This window comes from Nannospalax galili, unplaced genomic scaffold (assembly GCF_000622305.1).
Source record: "Nannospalax galili isolate Female #2095 unplaced genomic scaffold, S.galili_v1.0 scaffold100, whole genome shotgun sequence".
NCBI classification, from domain to species: Eukaryota; Metazoa; Chordata; class Mammalia; order Rodentia; family Spalacidae; genus Nannospalax; species Nannospalax galili.
In genome coordinates this window covers 14830293-14846921 of record NW_008352891.1, presented here as the reverse complement: position 1 = coordinate 14846921, position 16629 = coordinate 14830293, and the positions used below count along the sequence as shown (strand labels likewise).

The window sequence follows — 16629 nt, the reverse complement described above, 5'->3', positions numbered from 1 at the left end:
AACAATTTCTTTTGAAGGTATATGATCACATTGTAAAGTTATGACAACTATATTGTTAATCAAACTATTGATATCTTATTTGCTCCCAAGAGCAGACCTAGAACCTCAGGGGTCAAGATAGAAAGATAGAAAGGAAAGATAGAAAGGAAAAAGAGAGGATCAATAGAGAGGGAACTTCCTGATTCCCACATCCTCTCCAACATGAAATGTGTAAAAGTAGATAAACTGCAGATACAACTGGAGCTCTCATTCCTTTCTTCAAAGATGCATCCCTACTTCTTTAAGCCCCATTTCTTCAGGTCTAGCAGGAAAATGGCAAGTATAATACTACCTCAGAAGATTTGTGACTTAACACATGTTAACTTCTTACTACAATGTCTAAACTGAAAAAATAATTTAAAAGTAACGTGCAAAAATTATTCTTAAAGGTTCTTTTATATGGCTTAAAGAATGAAGCTTTCAGTTTTAAATGAGTAAGTTAGTATAGCAAACAAAAGTAAAAGAACAAGAACAGATAGCAAGTGCAGATGGAAGCCACAGATGGATGACAGAATATCATCACATCAGGTGCTTACAACATCCAGCAGAGATAACTAGAGTAACCTGATTGAGCGAGCAAACAAAAATAACATCATCAAATTGCAGATTTACAAACATCCAGCAGAGATCAACTGGAGGAGCTGTATTGAAGCTATAAGCTGGACTTCCTGATTGAGTTTGTCTACGGATGCGCTACCAGCTTCTCATTCCCTCTGCAGGCATTTTTATATTATGCGACAAACAATAGTAACATCTGTTTAAAATGGATTTCCTACCTGTTCTCAAGGATACAGTGTTTTTAATACTTTTAGCTGTTTGCTGTTTTTCTCTTTCCCTGTTAGCCAGGGGCCAGCTTGACCTAGGACAGGGAGTTTGGAGGACACTTGAAAAAAATATACCAAAGGAAGACTTCTTTCCTCCCAGAGTCAATTTGCAACAAGCTTCCCAACAACACACAGTAATTTATCAATATAATGTGCATTAAAATAGCATATATAGTCTTTGACATCTAGTCCTCCCTCCATTTCTAACAAATTGTCACAAAGAGAAAATGCTTGAAATTATATAGAACATCTGTTGATTCAGAATATGTAACTTGTTTATAAGCTTATAAGATCAATGAGAAAGTAGACTGAAACATCCTCAGCAAGTTTTCCTTTGAGTGGCCAGCAATCATGACATGGATAGGGGCTGAGCCTCGGGTCAGTGAGTGAGTGCTCAGGTCACCTCTGAATTTTCAGGTGATGTTTGAAACTTGAGTCTAGACCATGCCTGAGGGTCTAGACCAATGGGTAAAGGTCCCAGGCAGTAATGAGGGTCCAGAATAGCAGCTGAAATTCCACACATGAGTAATGTCTACTGCTCCAATCTGAAGCAATAAGCGTGTACTATTAAAATGACAAATAGGGGCTTTTTTGTTATACTAAGGTTATAAACTCATTATAAATGTGTACATTTTGCTCACCAGACTCTTATTTAAAATCACAAGGACATTTGAACATAACAATAATGCTTCCTCTGACTTGTCCATTACTGTCATGCAGTCTTTGCAAAAAGAGCAATTGGATATTATTTCAGCCCATTTGTGGTGCTATAACAAAATATAACTAAGGTGGTTTATCAACAGCATATGCATTTTTTCACAATCCTGCTGGGGGCTGCGAAGTTCAAGCTTAAGACACTAAAACATGCAGTGCTGTGAGGATTTGGGGCAAGTGCCTTCTTTTCTCATGGATGTGTCTTCTTGTGGCTTCCTCAATGATATAAGGGGCTAGGCAGCTCTCTGGGGCCTCTTTCATAGGCACATTAATTCTGTCATGAGACTGGTCTTATCAGTTCCCCAAGTTTCCACCTCTTATACTAGTACAGGGAAGATTAGGTTTAATATGAATTTTGTAAAGACATAAACATTCAGACAAGGTCCAGCTCTATACCTCCATCTAGGAGGGCTAGATTCATTCTCAGTGCCATCACCATTGTTTAAATCCATGGATGCTCAAGAGAGAAGACTTCTGTACTTCTGTGTAGTTGCATGCTTCTGACATAGGATGAAGTCCAGTGCCTGTGTGCTGATGTAAGAGGAAGAGAATGAAGAGGCAAATGGCATCAATAAAAAGAAACAAAGTCTAAAATGCCATGGCATATTTGGAAAATTATGATTCCAGAGTTCCGTTCTGGAGAAAAGTGAAAAATAACAGAGAAGAGACCATTCTAAATGCCATTCCAAGTTCTTTGAAGTTTAGGATGTAATCTTTGTAAATGACTCAACAGGATATTGATTAATGTGATCAGTTTTATACTTTATAGGAATAGATATACAGAATGGACCAAAAGGATTTGAGGCTCATGGTAGATAGGTCAGTGATAGAGCTTTCCATCCATTCTACCCATCCATCCATACATCCTCTGTCATCTATTTTTCTACCCACCTATCCATCTCACCCAACTGTCCATTCATCCATTCTATCACCCAACTGTTCATCCATCCATCCATACACCCTCCACCATCTACCCATCCACCGTCTATCCTCTGTCTTCTATCCCACCCATCTGTCGGACCATCCACCCACTCACCCATCATCTGTCTATCATCTATCTATCTATCTATCTATCTATCTATCTATCTATCTATCTATTTATCTATCTATCATCTATCTATTTATCCCCTGGCATTATCCATCCATCTATTCTCCCATTTTTCCTTTCTGCCACATAATAGAAAGACAAGCGCTATATCAGGTATTATAGATATGACAGGTTTTTCAGTTATGGAATTCTTGCTTCGGAGAATAAATATAAACAGTAAACAAAAAGATATAGAAAGTAAAAAATACAAGGATAAAAAAGAATAAAGAAATAATGCTTAGATAGAGATGTGACAGAAAGAAATCTATTTTTGGTAAGGGAGCTGGAGAAGTCATCTCTGAAAATGTGGTGTATTACTTTTCTGTTGCTGTGATAGAAACATCATGATCAAGGGAACTTATAAAAGGAAGAGTTTATTTAGTTTACTGTTCCAAAGGGGCAGAGTTCATCATGGCTGGAAGGCATGGTGGCAGAGGTGGCTGGAGGAGGAACAGAAGCTAAGCACTCACATCTTCAAGCAGGCATGGGAAGCAGAGAGCAACTAGAGGTCTGGTAAGGTTTAAGAACTCTACAAGCCCACCCCCAGTGTTGTGTTTCCTCTAGCATGGCCATACCTTCCAAGACCTCCCAAAACAGCACCACCAACTGGGGACAAAAATGTCCAGTACTTGGAGCCTATGGGGGATATTCTCATTCAAAGCACCACATTCCACTCCCTGGCTCCCAAGGTTCACGATCATATAAAATGCAAAAAGCATTTAGTCTATCCTTAAAGGTCCCCATAGTCTTAACCTGTCTCAATACTATTCAAAAGTCCATAATCCATAGTATCTTCTGAGACTCAAGGCAATCTCTTCACTGTAAGCCCCTGTAAAATCAAAAGACAATTACATACTCTCAACGTACAGTGGAAGCACATTCCCATTCCAAAAGGGAGGAATAAAGCTAAAGTGAGGAAATACTGAACCAAAACAAGACTGAAAACTAGCAAGGCAAACACCAAATCAAGTAGCTCCATGTCCAACTTCTGGGACTTTACTTCCATAGGGCTTAGATGGCTCAGCTTCTCCAGCTTTGTTGCGTGCAACATACGTCTCTCTCGGGCTGGTACCACTCCCTGTATGTAGGTCTTCTTGGCAGATGCCTCACAGCTCTGGCATCACGAACTTCTTGGGGTCTCCACTGCCAACCAGGCTTCACCTTCACAGCTTCATGCAATGGTCTATCAGGGCCTTCCTTCCTGTTGCACTCTGCCTGGCCTCAGCGGCTTTCGAAATTTCAGAGGAAGAACTGATGACCCCTTCACTCTTGCATCTTTCATGCCTCTAAAGCCAGCACCAGGTGAATGACACTGTCAAGTTTGGCTGCAAGTTTGGGATAGACCCCAGCCTGCTTCATTCATTTTCTCTTCAGTGATTTTTCTAGTAGAAAATCCTTGCAGCATTTTCTTTTCACAAATTGGAGGTTTAGCTGGGTTTAGTCTTGCCCTGGAGGCACTCTCTTCATTGTTTAGGTGCCAATCTCTAGGCCTCTCCTTAATCACTTAAACCTTATTACTAAAGGGATCCTCTCCTTCAGCACATGCCTTACCTCCAACATTAATCTTCCTAGTGCTCTTTTTCAACCCTATTTCTTTCTGCCACGTCTGTTCTTTTTCACTATAGATCTGTGTAATATTCACCATTAATAGCCTTGCCACCATTTCTACCTAAGGCTGTCTTGAAATATCCTCCACCAAAGAAGTTAGTCCATTGCTTTTCAGCTTAGCCTCAGGCAAACTTTTTGGCTGTGGGCAGACTCCAGCTAGACTCTTTGCCAAAATATCCCAATTTCTGCTTAAGTTCTTATTTCCTCTGGACCTACATTGTTCTTGGCACTACTTTCTTCCAGGCCCCTACTAGAATGGCCAGTTAAGCTCTGCTTAGAGCAATCAACCACTTTTCTACCCCAAACTTCCAAAGTCTTCCACTTTCTTCCAAAAACCCACATGGTCAGGTTCTTCACAGCCAACAGCCTAGTCTCTGGTACCAACCACTGTATTAGTTACTTTTCTGTTGCTGTCCTAGAAACACCATATCCAAGGGAACTTATAAAAGGAAGAATTTATTTAGCTTATGGTTCCAAAGGGGCAAGTGTTCATCATAGTGGGGAGGCATGGCAGCAGAGGTGGCTGGAGGAGGAGGAGAAGCTAAGCACTCACATCTTCAAGCAGGCCCAGGAAGCAGAGAGAAACTAGAGATCTGGCAAGGCTAAAGAACTCTGCCCACCCCCAGTGATTGTGGTTCCTTCAGCATGTCCACACCTTCCAAGACCTCCCAAAACAGTGCCATCAACTAGGGAGAAAATATCCAAATGCCTGGAGGAAACATTCTCTTTCAAACCACCACAGTAGTATTTGAATCAAAACCTAGGAATGAAACATAAGAAAAATGAGGAAGAGGCCCAGAACCAGGAGGAGGAGGAGGAGGGGGAGAAAAGAAAATTTTGCTGCTCTAAAAACAATCATCTTCTTCCTTACTGTTTCACACTGAGAATAGCATTCTCACTTATGTATGTTTCTACAAGTACAGTTAAAAGTACAGTGGAGAGATGCCATGGCAGTAGAGCAGACCTGGACCCAGCCGTTGCAATGTTCTGGCAGCCAGAGCAGCTAGTCAGTGTGAGTTGGTGCTAGGTCTTAGGCCTGGGGCGCTCTCTCAGGTAAATATTTCCATAACCTTATGGAGAGAAAGGACTTTGAGACATGGTTTGATAACATTTGTTACATTTCTTTCTCTGATGGACTTGCCGAAAAATGAAACTCCAGATCACCTGATTAGTCTGAGTGGGGCAGTCCAGCTCAGGCATTTCGCCAATAGCCCAGAAACGCTCCTCAAGTGGGACTTCCTCAAATTCCTTCCCATGGAGCTCAGTTTTTATTTGTTAAAATGACTCGATCCTCAGACTTTACTCACATGCTGCCTCATCTCTAAGCAGTGGAATAGGGTGATAAGTACCTGTACAGAGGTGTGGCAGACTGCTTGTGAAAATTTTGGCTGGCTGGCAGATAGATGATTCTCTTTAGGATGTTTTGCATTGGAAGAAGGTTTATTTGAAGGATTTAAAAAATTTATTTATTATTATTTTTAAATATTTTATTTATTATTTTTATTTTATGCGTATGAGTGTATTGCCTGCATGTATGTGAGTACACCCATGTCATGCAATGCTGTGGAGGTCAGAAGAGGGCTTCGGATCCCCCTGGAACAGGTTAAGGATGGTTCGTAGCCACCATGTGGATGCTGGGAATCGAACCCGGGTCCTCTGCAAGAGCAGTCAGTGCTCTTAACTACTGAGCAATCTATCCAGCCCTTATTTATTATTTTTATTTTATGTGTATGAGTGTATTGCCTGCATGTAGGTAAGTGCACTCATGTCATGCAATGCCCATGGAGGAAAGAAGAGCCTGTCAAATCCCCTGGAACTGGAGTCACAGACAGTTGTTAGCTGCCATGTGGGTGCTAGGATTTGAACTCGGATCTTCTCCAAAAACAGTCAGTGTTCTTAATCACTGAGCTATCTCTCCAGCCCCTATTTGAAAGATACTTTGAGAATGGAGCAACTGGAGGACCATGAAGCCTTTGAGACCTCATCATTGATTGGACATAGTGCCAGAGTGTACGTACTTTATTACAAAGATGAACTTCTCTGTATAGCATCAGATGACTTGTCTGCGAAGCTGTGGGATGTAAGCATAGGGCAGTGTGTTTATGGTATCCAGACCCACACTTGTGCAACGGTGAAGTTTGACGAACAGCAGCTTGTGACAGGCTCTTTTGACAACACTGTGGCCTGCTGGGAATGGAGTTCTGGGCCAGGACTTAGCACTTCCGGAGCATACCAGGGCGGCATTTAGCATGGACTACAATGATGAACTGGAAATCTTGGTGAGTGGCTCTGCTTACTTCACTGTGAAAGTGTGGGCTTTATCTGCTGGGACATGCCTGAACATCCTCACTGGGCACACTGAATGGGTCACCAACATAGTTTTGCAGAAGCGCAAAGTCAAGTCCCTCTTGCACAGCCCTGGAGACTATATCCTCTTAAGTGCAGGCAAATATGAGCTCAGGATTTGGCCAATTGGGAGAGAAATCAACTGCAAGTGTTTAAAGACTTTGTCTGTGTCTGAGGACAAAGTATCTGTCTGCAGTCAAGACTTCATTTTGGTGGCCAGTATGTTGTCTATAGTTTGGCACTTGGTCTGTACCAGTGGGACTTTGCCAGTTATGATATTCTCGGTCATCAATACACCCGAGATAGCAAATAGCCTTGCTGGGCTTTGGAGCTGTCTTTGCCTTGCTGATTGACAACCACTACTTGTACATCATGGACTTGCAGATAGGGAGCCTGATTAGCTGCTGGCCTCTGCCAGAGCACAGGAAATCTAAGAGAGGCAAAGCATCCTGGCTGAATGGGCTGGATGGGCACAATGATACTGACCTGGATTTTGCCACCAGCATGCCTGACTACAGTATTCACCTGGTTTTGTGGAAAGAGTACTGCTGACTGAATTTGGGTGCCTGGGCTGCGGGTTTTTGGTGCAACCTTGGTGGCAGCTGACTGCATGAATCAAAGTTCTCACCTAATGGTCTCATCACAAAGTGCACACTCATTTATCTTTGTTTGCCAGGGGCCAGGGCTGGGGCGGGAAGGGCTTGATTATTGACACACTGCAGCATGCTAACGGGGAACACCATTGTCTTCATTTGTACTTAGTTCTGTTGGTCAGTATAAGAGGATGCAGCTTTGGATTTTATCTTTTTGAATGGAAAATTGGTTTTAAGTAAAGAGAGTTAAATGATTCATTAATCTGCTAATTGGTTGCCTATAAAATCATATCGAGTCTGTTATTAAAGCTTTTTACATAAAAAAGTACAGTGGAAAAAATAATGCATACTTGTGGCAGTAACTGCTAACAGTTTATACTAAGTAACTCATTCACTTAGCAAGCACTGAGCACAGCCTACCACAGGCTGGATCCAAGTGGGTTAGGCGTATAGCAGTAAGAAAAGATCTTACGGTTAATGATTTATTTATTATGTAAATTTAGTCTGTTTAGCAAAAGAAATCAGCAGTTTATATAAATAAAACACAATATAAGAATAAGCTTTAAGTCAAATAGGCAGAGCATCCTTATACTGCATTGTTAGGCTATTGAGGATGACAAGTCCTTGGTCAGAACTTTTTTGCTGTTGCATGTATGGATGGGTGTGTGTGTCTAGTGACCTGTACAAGGACCAGGTGTAACTTCTAGCTATGCATGACAGGATATCTGGGTTGGTGAGGCAGGCCCTGGGCACTGTGGAGCCTTGGCTGTGGCCTTGGAATCCTGCCGTCTAGAAACCATGAAGGGCAGTTGCTGTGGCATGCTGCTTGTTCACTTTAGTATTAAACACAGGTTGACCCTTGACATCTGATTTGACTCTGTTGTATACTAGGCCGTTGCCAATAAATGCTTGCGCACTCCTTCCTAGATTCCTCGGTATTTTAACGTCTACCATCCCTGCCCCCTCCTTCAGTGAGTTGTGTAGGTTCCCCTTTGTTTATGTGAAACACTTTTTCCTCACCATAATTCAGGCACACCTAACTAAACATGGCTGTGAAATTTTACTTTTGTCCCTGTGAATCAGGATCAAGTATAAAATTGCAGAGGAAGCCAGAAGGTGTGCTCGCTCCCATGTGAAAGAAAACAACGATTTGACTCAGGATTAACCAGGAAGGCTGGGTTGAACCTACTTCGCACTGCCTCTGTGATCTTAGATGAGTCCTTTGAGCTTGAATTGTCCATTCCTTTCTAGGACATAGAGTCTTTTAAAGGGGTAACCATACTCCTGAGAGTTCATGGATGTAGCAGCATCCCTGCCATGTCCAGATGACACTGTCTAGCAGCAGGCATCTTGGTCTTGGGTGCACGCACACACACACACACACACACTCAAAATACAAAACCTTGACAAAAGCAACTTAAGAAAAGAAGAGCTGTTGTTTCACAGTACAGACCAGCATAGCAGGGAAGGCTTAGTATCAGGAGCTTGAGGCAGCTCGTCACACTGCATCCACAGTCAGGAAGCAGAGAGAGATGAATGCTGGTGTCTCTTTATTCAGTTCAGGATTCCAACCCATGTAAGGGTGCCACCCACAGTTAGGATGGGTCTTCCCACATCAGTTAAGCTAATCTAGAAACTTTCTCACAGACATGCCCAGAGGTTTGTCTCTTAGATGATTCTAAGTCCTGCCAAATTGGCAATTAATAGCCATCACAGATTTTGTCTTGTAGCCTGTGTCTTTCCATTGCTCTAACAGTACTAAGATCAAAAACACTTAACTTGCTTTGCACATCTCAGCTTTTGACTCTGCATTTAAATTATGAAACAACAGTGGATTCCTGAGGTAGAAATTAAGTGTCCTTGGTATTATCCAGTATCTTTGATGTCTGGCTTTTCAGATAAAGACCTTGCTATGGTATCAGTGTCCATAGATGTGGCAAATCTAATGATGTCTACATAGGAGCAACACCTAATATTGATTGGTGTAGTTTTATAAGTATTCTCAGTCAAAGCGTGAACAGTAAACAGTTTTCAAGGGACCATTTTTGCTAAATTAATTGATAGGTTCTATTTAAAATGTTTGACATTTCTTATTACTGGTGATTGTGTTCTTACTCAACTTTGATGAATTTTTTAAAAAATTTGTTTTTATTGATTTTTTTTGTATGTATTTCATACAGAGTATCTCAAACAATCTTAATCATGTTTGTGCCCCCGTCCCCACTGGCTCCCTCCTATGTGCCTCCCACTGGAACACATACTCTGTCATCTGTGTTAAGGCCCACTGTGTCAACTTCGATGAATATTTTTAATGACAAATTCCATACAATTTTCATACAATATGAAGAAATCCTATTTTTTGCCAGCAGGTTGAAATCACAGAGTGATAGAAAATAATGAAAACAAATTTATAGCCACACCAAAGTTGTAACTTGCATATATTAGGCCAGATTTTTTTTTCTGTAATTGTATGTAGAAGTGAAAGTTCTTTATGTTTTTGACATTTATCTGAACTCTTACAATTCTTTTTGGAAGAATTGTCCCATATGTAGGTTTGGCAATTACAATTTCCTTCATTTTAAAAATACATTTAGTGTTGAGAAACTGCTATATCACATGTCGCTGTCAACTTACCAAAAGTAGGAACTTTTCATTGATTGAGGCACAATCAACCCTCTAGATGCCCAAACGTTTAGCATCTGTGAAATTCCACCAAAGTGATGGACAGCTCCTCACAAGGTCTTTTTGCTGAGCTGGCCCTGAGGCCATGTCAGTAATTACCTATGCTTATCCCTGGGAATATGGGTGGAATTTAAGATGAAATGAATCTTAAATGTGCTAAGGATGTTTGTTATTTAAAGAACCTGTGGGTAATTTATTTTTAAAGTAAATAAGCACTTCATTAAGAAAGTTGCTATCTTCTCCCCCCCCCTTTTTTTTTGTAAATCTAATTTTTGGTAATCTAATGTCACTCTGTAGAAATAGATTTTTAAAATAGTCTTTAGGTGTTTTAGAATTATTTTGATTATATCTCACATCTTATAATATCTATTTTACGATGTTTTTGGTATTGATATCTAAGATTTTTTTCTTGGTTCACAAGAACAGAGAAGTGTTCAGTGCTGTGGGTTCTGCTTTTCCAAACCTCCTTCAGGAAGGATAGACCTCAGCTGGGCCGGAGCTGGAGATTTGGGAAGCTGCGAGTTGGTTCCACAGGGAAGATGCATCATTCTTATCACTGCCATCACTTCCTATCCAACCTTTGGATATGCCCACCTGGTGTGTATTCTTTCTCGTGCATATAATTTTTTCAAAAGTATTGACATACTGGACAGATCAAATAAATAAGTTTCTTTTACTCTTTCTTTCTTTATCCCCCTCTTCTCCTGCTGCTTCTTTCCCTCCCTCCCTTCCTCCCTCCCTCTGACCCCCCTTCCTTCTTTCCTTCCTTCCTTCCTTCCTTCCTTCCAACCAACCCACCTGATCTTTCACATTTTGTTAGATCTTAAATGTCTTGAATAGTCAGAAAATGTCCTTCCTTTCTTTCCTTTTCTTTCTTTCTTCCTTTCTTTTCCTTCTTTCCCTCCTCCCTCACTCCCTGTCTCCCTCCCTCCCTTTCTCCCTTCCCTCTTTCTCTCTCCCTTTCTTTCTTTCTTTCTTTCTTTCTTTCTTTCTTTCTTTCTTTCTTTCTTTCTTTCTTTCTTTCTTTCTTTCATTTCTTTTTTGTGACACGCTCTCATTATGTAGCCCTGACTAACCTGGAACTCATAGACCAGTTTCACCCACAGATCTGCCTGCTTCTGCCTCCTGAGTTCTGGGATTAAAGGTGTGCACCACCACACCTGACCGTAAATGAGTTTCAAAGAGAGCTCAATCAACACATGGCCCTTGATTTCTTTTGTGTTCAGAAGCTGCTCATTTTTCCAGAATGCTCCTGAAATTTTGGTGTCTGCTCCTGATGCTGGTGATGACAGTGGGACTCTAAGGATCAGGAGTTTAGGAATGAAGTCCTAGCCATCCTCCAACTCCTGCCTTAGTGAATTGAACCTGTGTGCTAGTAAGATGCTCAGGTGATCATGTGTGTGCTAGAGGTAGAAGACTGAAATAGGTCATTTTAAATAAGCTAGACTTCTGAAAAATGACCGTTGGTCCTGGGTATGTTAAAGATTTAGCTCCTTGACTACTCACCACCTCTCTTTCCTATATTGCCAAGGCCAAATGTAATTTCTTTCCTTGCTTCATTATCTCCTGAAGATTTCATATTCCATATATCTTAACCTTACATTTACTTTAGATAATATCACTGGTATGCACCACTGTTCTTCCATCAGCATCTGGTCTCTATTTATTTACTTATTTACTTATTATTTATTTATTTTTTTAAAGACAGTCTCTCTGTATCCACAGTTGGCCTGAAACTCACTATGTAAACTAGGTTGGCCTCAGTGTCACAGAGATTTGTCAATCTCTGCTTCACATTTGCTGGGATTAAAGGTGTGTGCCATCGTGCTTGATTATATATTTATTTTCAAGGCTGAAAATGCATGTATTCTGTTCAAACCATTTAATCTATAACTCAGGCTATAGCTGATATGAAAGTTGGAAATCAATGATTTAGCAATGACTTTTGGAACAAGCAACAGAAAACCCCTAAGTGGCTTAAAAATACACACATTAAACCTGGCGTGGTGGCGCACACCTTTAATCCCAGCACTCGGGAGGCAGAGGCAGGTGGATCTCTGTGAGTTCAAGGCCAGCCTGGTCTACATAATGAGTTCCAGGACAGCTGGGGCTACAAGGAGACCCTGTTTCAAAGAGACCAAAAAAAAAAAAAAACCACACATTAAAGATGCACATGTATGCTCCAGACTAACGTATACGTGGTATCAGGAGGTGAGGGGCTGCAAAACACCTTTGTCACCTGTGGACATGCCTTGGTCATAGACTGGGGACTCAGGCAGAATGCTTGCTCCCCCTACCTTCATATGGAGTCTTCTTGATTCTTCTCCAGAGCATCTGGTATGTACCATAACTAGAGTCCGCAGCATAGTGGCAATTTTCTTCAGAACTGCTAAATTGGTGTGTGTCTGACTTTGCTGCTCCCACACCAATATGTTTTGGTTATATTGATGGGCAGCACATCTTGCCTCCTAAGCTTTTGGGTCAGTGTCTGAAAGGAATTAAGTAAAGACCACACATAATCCTTGTAAGAAGTGCTTCTCACTGTCCAAACTCCTGGACTTTGAAGAACCATCCTTACAGTGGCAACCTTAGTCACAGCAGTTGATTGGGCGAGGGTGCTGGCTCACTGACAGGTTAAAGAAAAATATGTTAGGGTTGCATTTGGTAATATTTACCAGGAAGCCAAGCTTGCTTTGGTTTAACCAAATACATAATTATCTTTTGATTCTATTATTGTCTATAAAGATGTAGCTCACTCTTTTGTCTTTCTTGGAGTATCTCCATTTTATAGGCAGCTTGACTTTAGTGCTTGAAAGTATTTGTGTAAAATCCCTCTTTGTTTCTCTGACCTTGTTGATTGATGTGATTTGTAGGATAGTGAGCAATGCAGGACCCACACCTAACAGATATTTTGTGTGAATAGTCACTTGATCTACTGCAACTCTGCTTTCACTTTATCACTATTATCAGTGTGTGTGTGTGTTTGTGTGTGTGTGTGTGTGTGTGTGTGTGTGTGTGTGTTAGGAGGTCAGAAGACAACTTTGTGGGATTGGGTCTCTCCTTCTGCTTTTATGTGGGTTTCAGAGATAGAACTCAGGTACCTGCGGCTTGTGTGGCAAGCACCTTTATCCAATAAGTCTTTTAGCCCTCAGCCCCTGCCCCCCCCCGGCCCCCTGCTTTCACTTTTAAATTGGGCTTAGGAGAAAAATGTTTAAGCTTCACTGCTTAAGAGGGGTTGAAAATTACTGATCTATGCTCATCTCTCAGAGAAATTAAGTAATTAAAATGGCACAGCCGAATCAAGGCCAAGACACAGGGTTCTGAGCAGCGTTCAGAGCTCCATCCATTTGCTTTTAGTTTCTTAAGTAACAGGGAAGTTCAGACTTACTATATAGGAAGAATAAGGCTGGATAGCTGCAGGATAATAGGCCCTTGGGCTTTGACTGGGTAAAGATGGGGGAGGAGACTGGGTAAAATTGAGTCTCCATTTCTGCCTTGCTTATATGAATGGGAGCTTTGGAGGTTGAGAGACCAGGACACCAGTGACCTGAACCAGATCCAACACTGATGCTCTTGATATTACAGGATGTGAGCTTGAAAATCGGTGGTCAAGAAAATTAATGCTCTCTTGAATGTATTTAATATTTTCCCTCTTCCCTGCCTTCCCTCCCTCCTTCGTTCTTTCCCTCCCTCTCCTTGCTTCCTTCCTGTTGTCAGGAGAAACTGGGTTCCCTTTTGGGCTCTAGGCTTTTGAATAAAATAATTTATGAACAATTTCATAAGGAAACGTGAGAATAATTTTATTAGAGTCTTTATTAGGGCAGGTGGGCTATAAATCCAGGCATATGCTAGAAGAAGGGAGATGGAGAGACAGTTGTATGGTAAATTAGATATGGAGGCCAGAGAAGCTATGAGAAAGCCCAGAGCCTTGGAGCAGCATGTTTAGATTTTTGGTCAGTATCTGAAAAAGAGATGAATTTGCCTAGATCTGACTTGAGAGCACTGGATTGCAGGCTTTTGTGTCCCAAGACTATGGTTAGAAATAATAGAGACAGTTTAAATATTTTATTATTTTATTTTAAAATATTTCATTTATTTTATTTTATGAGTGTATTGCCTGCATGTATGTAAGTGCACCTGTGGGACCCTGACTCGTCTAACCGCTTCTTTCTGCTTCTGTAACCTGCTTGGCTTAAGATGGCACTAACTCCATTTTGACTAGCTGTTTCAGGCAAGCCCGGGCATGCCCAGGCATGTTGTAATCTTCAGTTACCACCGCCATCCGGGAAAGCTATAGACCAAGCAAGCTCGGGCATATAGCAGCCTTATAAGGTAAAAACAGAAACTTCTGACCCCACAGATAACAGTCAGTGTATTCCAATGCCTAAAGGCAGCCCCTACCAATAAGAATCCTCCCCATACTCAGGGCATAGGACCATCCAATCATTTTAAAGGATGCTTGGTGCGTGGGAGCTTCTGTAAAACTTCCCTATAAAAGCCTACCCAACCCTAGATTGGGGCTCTCAGTGGATCTGCTGCATCAGTGAAATCTGAGGGCCTGAGCTTAAGCCCGAATAAAGGCTCTTTGCTGTTGCATACACTCCAGACTCCTTGGTGGTCATTGGGGGTTGTGAGATCTGGGCGTAACATACCTGTTTTGTGCAATGCCTGTAGAGGTCAGAAGAGGGTGTTGGATCCCCTGGAACTGGAGATATGAGCAATTGTTAGCCACCATGTGTGTTCTGGGACTCAAAACTTTGTCTTCTGCAAGAATAGTAAGTGCTCTTAACCACTAAGCCATCTCTTCGGCTCAAGACAGTTTGTTAAGAAAGAGAGCAATACTGAGAGTGGAAGTGAGCTAGGGATGCTTTCTATAGGACATTTACATAGCATCTGCCTTTCCTCTATTTCTGGGGCTTTTCCCAGGTATGCTCTGTTTCCTGCCTGGCAAGGCTTGTCTTTTTCTGCAAACTGACTTCTTTCATATGTTAATCTTGATGTTTCAGTCTCTGGACACAATTCCTCCCTATTTCCTTTCTTCCTTCCAAAACAGGGGGTTTCAGGAAGTAGCCCAAGCTGACCTTGAACTCCTGATCCTACTTTCTGAGTACTGGGATTACAGGCACGCATCACAATGCTTAGGTGCTGTTGCTTTATTTCTTAATATAATTTGTGAAAATACTTTGGTCCAATGTGGCCTGGACTTAGAGGGTAACTGCTATCAGATAAGAGTTACTATGACCATTGATTCAATAGGTCATCAGCCAAATGTGTGTGAAGTAGTCTGCTCCCTTGCAGATGTTGCTATGATAACTTGTCCATTTATGGTTCTGTTAAATGAAACTAATTCATGTTAGACCTCTGGTCTCCTACATTTGGAAACTAACTCCTGGGACCCTGTGTTTGATGTTCTGGTGAACACAGGTTCTAGGCACACCTCCTTGGCATCTTCTTTCCCTCTCTTTCTTGTCCCCCAACTACTGACTTCTGAATCTTTCATAAGATCTTTAAGAGAACGAAACTCATCCATTCTGCCTGAGAATGTCTACTGAACATTTCTCACTTATCCCAAGATCAGTTTTTCTCTCCGGCAGGATGACTGGAGCCTGACTGGAAATCCATGTTGGAGGAGATGGATCGCTTAATTGAAAAGCATATGTAAGATCCCTCCTTGAGTTAAATCCTCTCTGTCAGTGACTCCAGACAGAATTCAAATTAATAAAATGGAATGTGTCATCACTTTCACTAATAACCAACTTGGTGTAGTTCTGTGGGTTTGACAAGCTGGCTGAGTTCTTTGGAAATACAACTAGATTCAGAGATTTACTGCCCCATTTTGTTTCATATGGCCAGTAGTCTCCAAAGGCATTTTGTTCTCAGCTAGCACTCATTATCCATACAGATAGCAAGAAAATATAAAATTTCCCTACAAGTGGATTAGAATCTGCCAGTTCTAGTCTTAAGAACTGATCAGGTATATAACAGCAACACTCTAAATATCAGCTCTGTCATGAGACATCTTAAAATGTAATATATATCAATGTAAACAATTATTTCATGACTACATTTGAATATACCTTTTAAATTATGATTCCCATCTTCCAGGGTGACTGGCCTTATTGAATTCACAGGACTCTGGCAGCACACAAATTTGTCTAGCTCCATCTTAGGTGGCTGCATTTTAATATACATTAGACATAAAATAGTGGATGGAGAATAGCCAGTGCAGGCTCAGAGCTTTTAGGCAGGGTGGGGCCTTCATAAAGCCCCCAGGGCATACAAAATCAGGATTGAATAATGATATTCTAAGAATTCAGCAGCCAGAAGAGAGTGAATCAGAAAGATGTGAAATGTATTGGGGGAGGGGGGGTGGAATGGAGCAGGGAATGGATGTGACAAATGTGCCTGTACTATGTTTACCCATGTGTCTTACATAGTAAAATGTGCCCAGCTTTTATACAAGATGGCCTTGCTGCGTGGCCCTGATTATGCTGCCTGGTTATGAATCTGTCTTAACTCCCATCTGGACTCCATATTGGGCTACATGGTGTTCTGGTGCAGAGTACAACACAGACTTTGTGCTTATAAACAGCTGGAATTTAATTCAGATAGAAAAAGAAAGGAATTGCAAAGAGCAGTATGCTCTTCTGTGTTTAGCTGGAGAGTTTGCATGTCAGCTAGTGGTTCTGCTCCGTGACTTAACCCTTGGAGAACTGCTATCAAAAAGATGGTATTG

At 41.4% G+C, this 16629-nt stretch overlaps 1 pseudogene; it reads left to right on the top strand.

Annotated features, from left to right (window-relative positions):
• The first annotated feature begins 5345 nt into the window (after positions 1-5345).
• LOC103747659 lies at positions 5346-7170 on the top strand (annotated as a pseudogene).
• The last annotated feature ends 9459 nt before the right edge of the window (positions 7171-16629 follow it).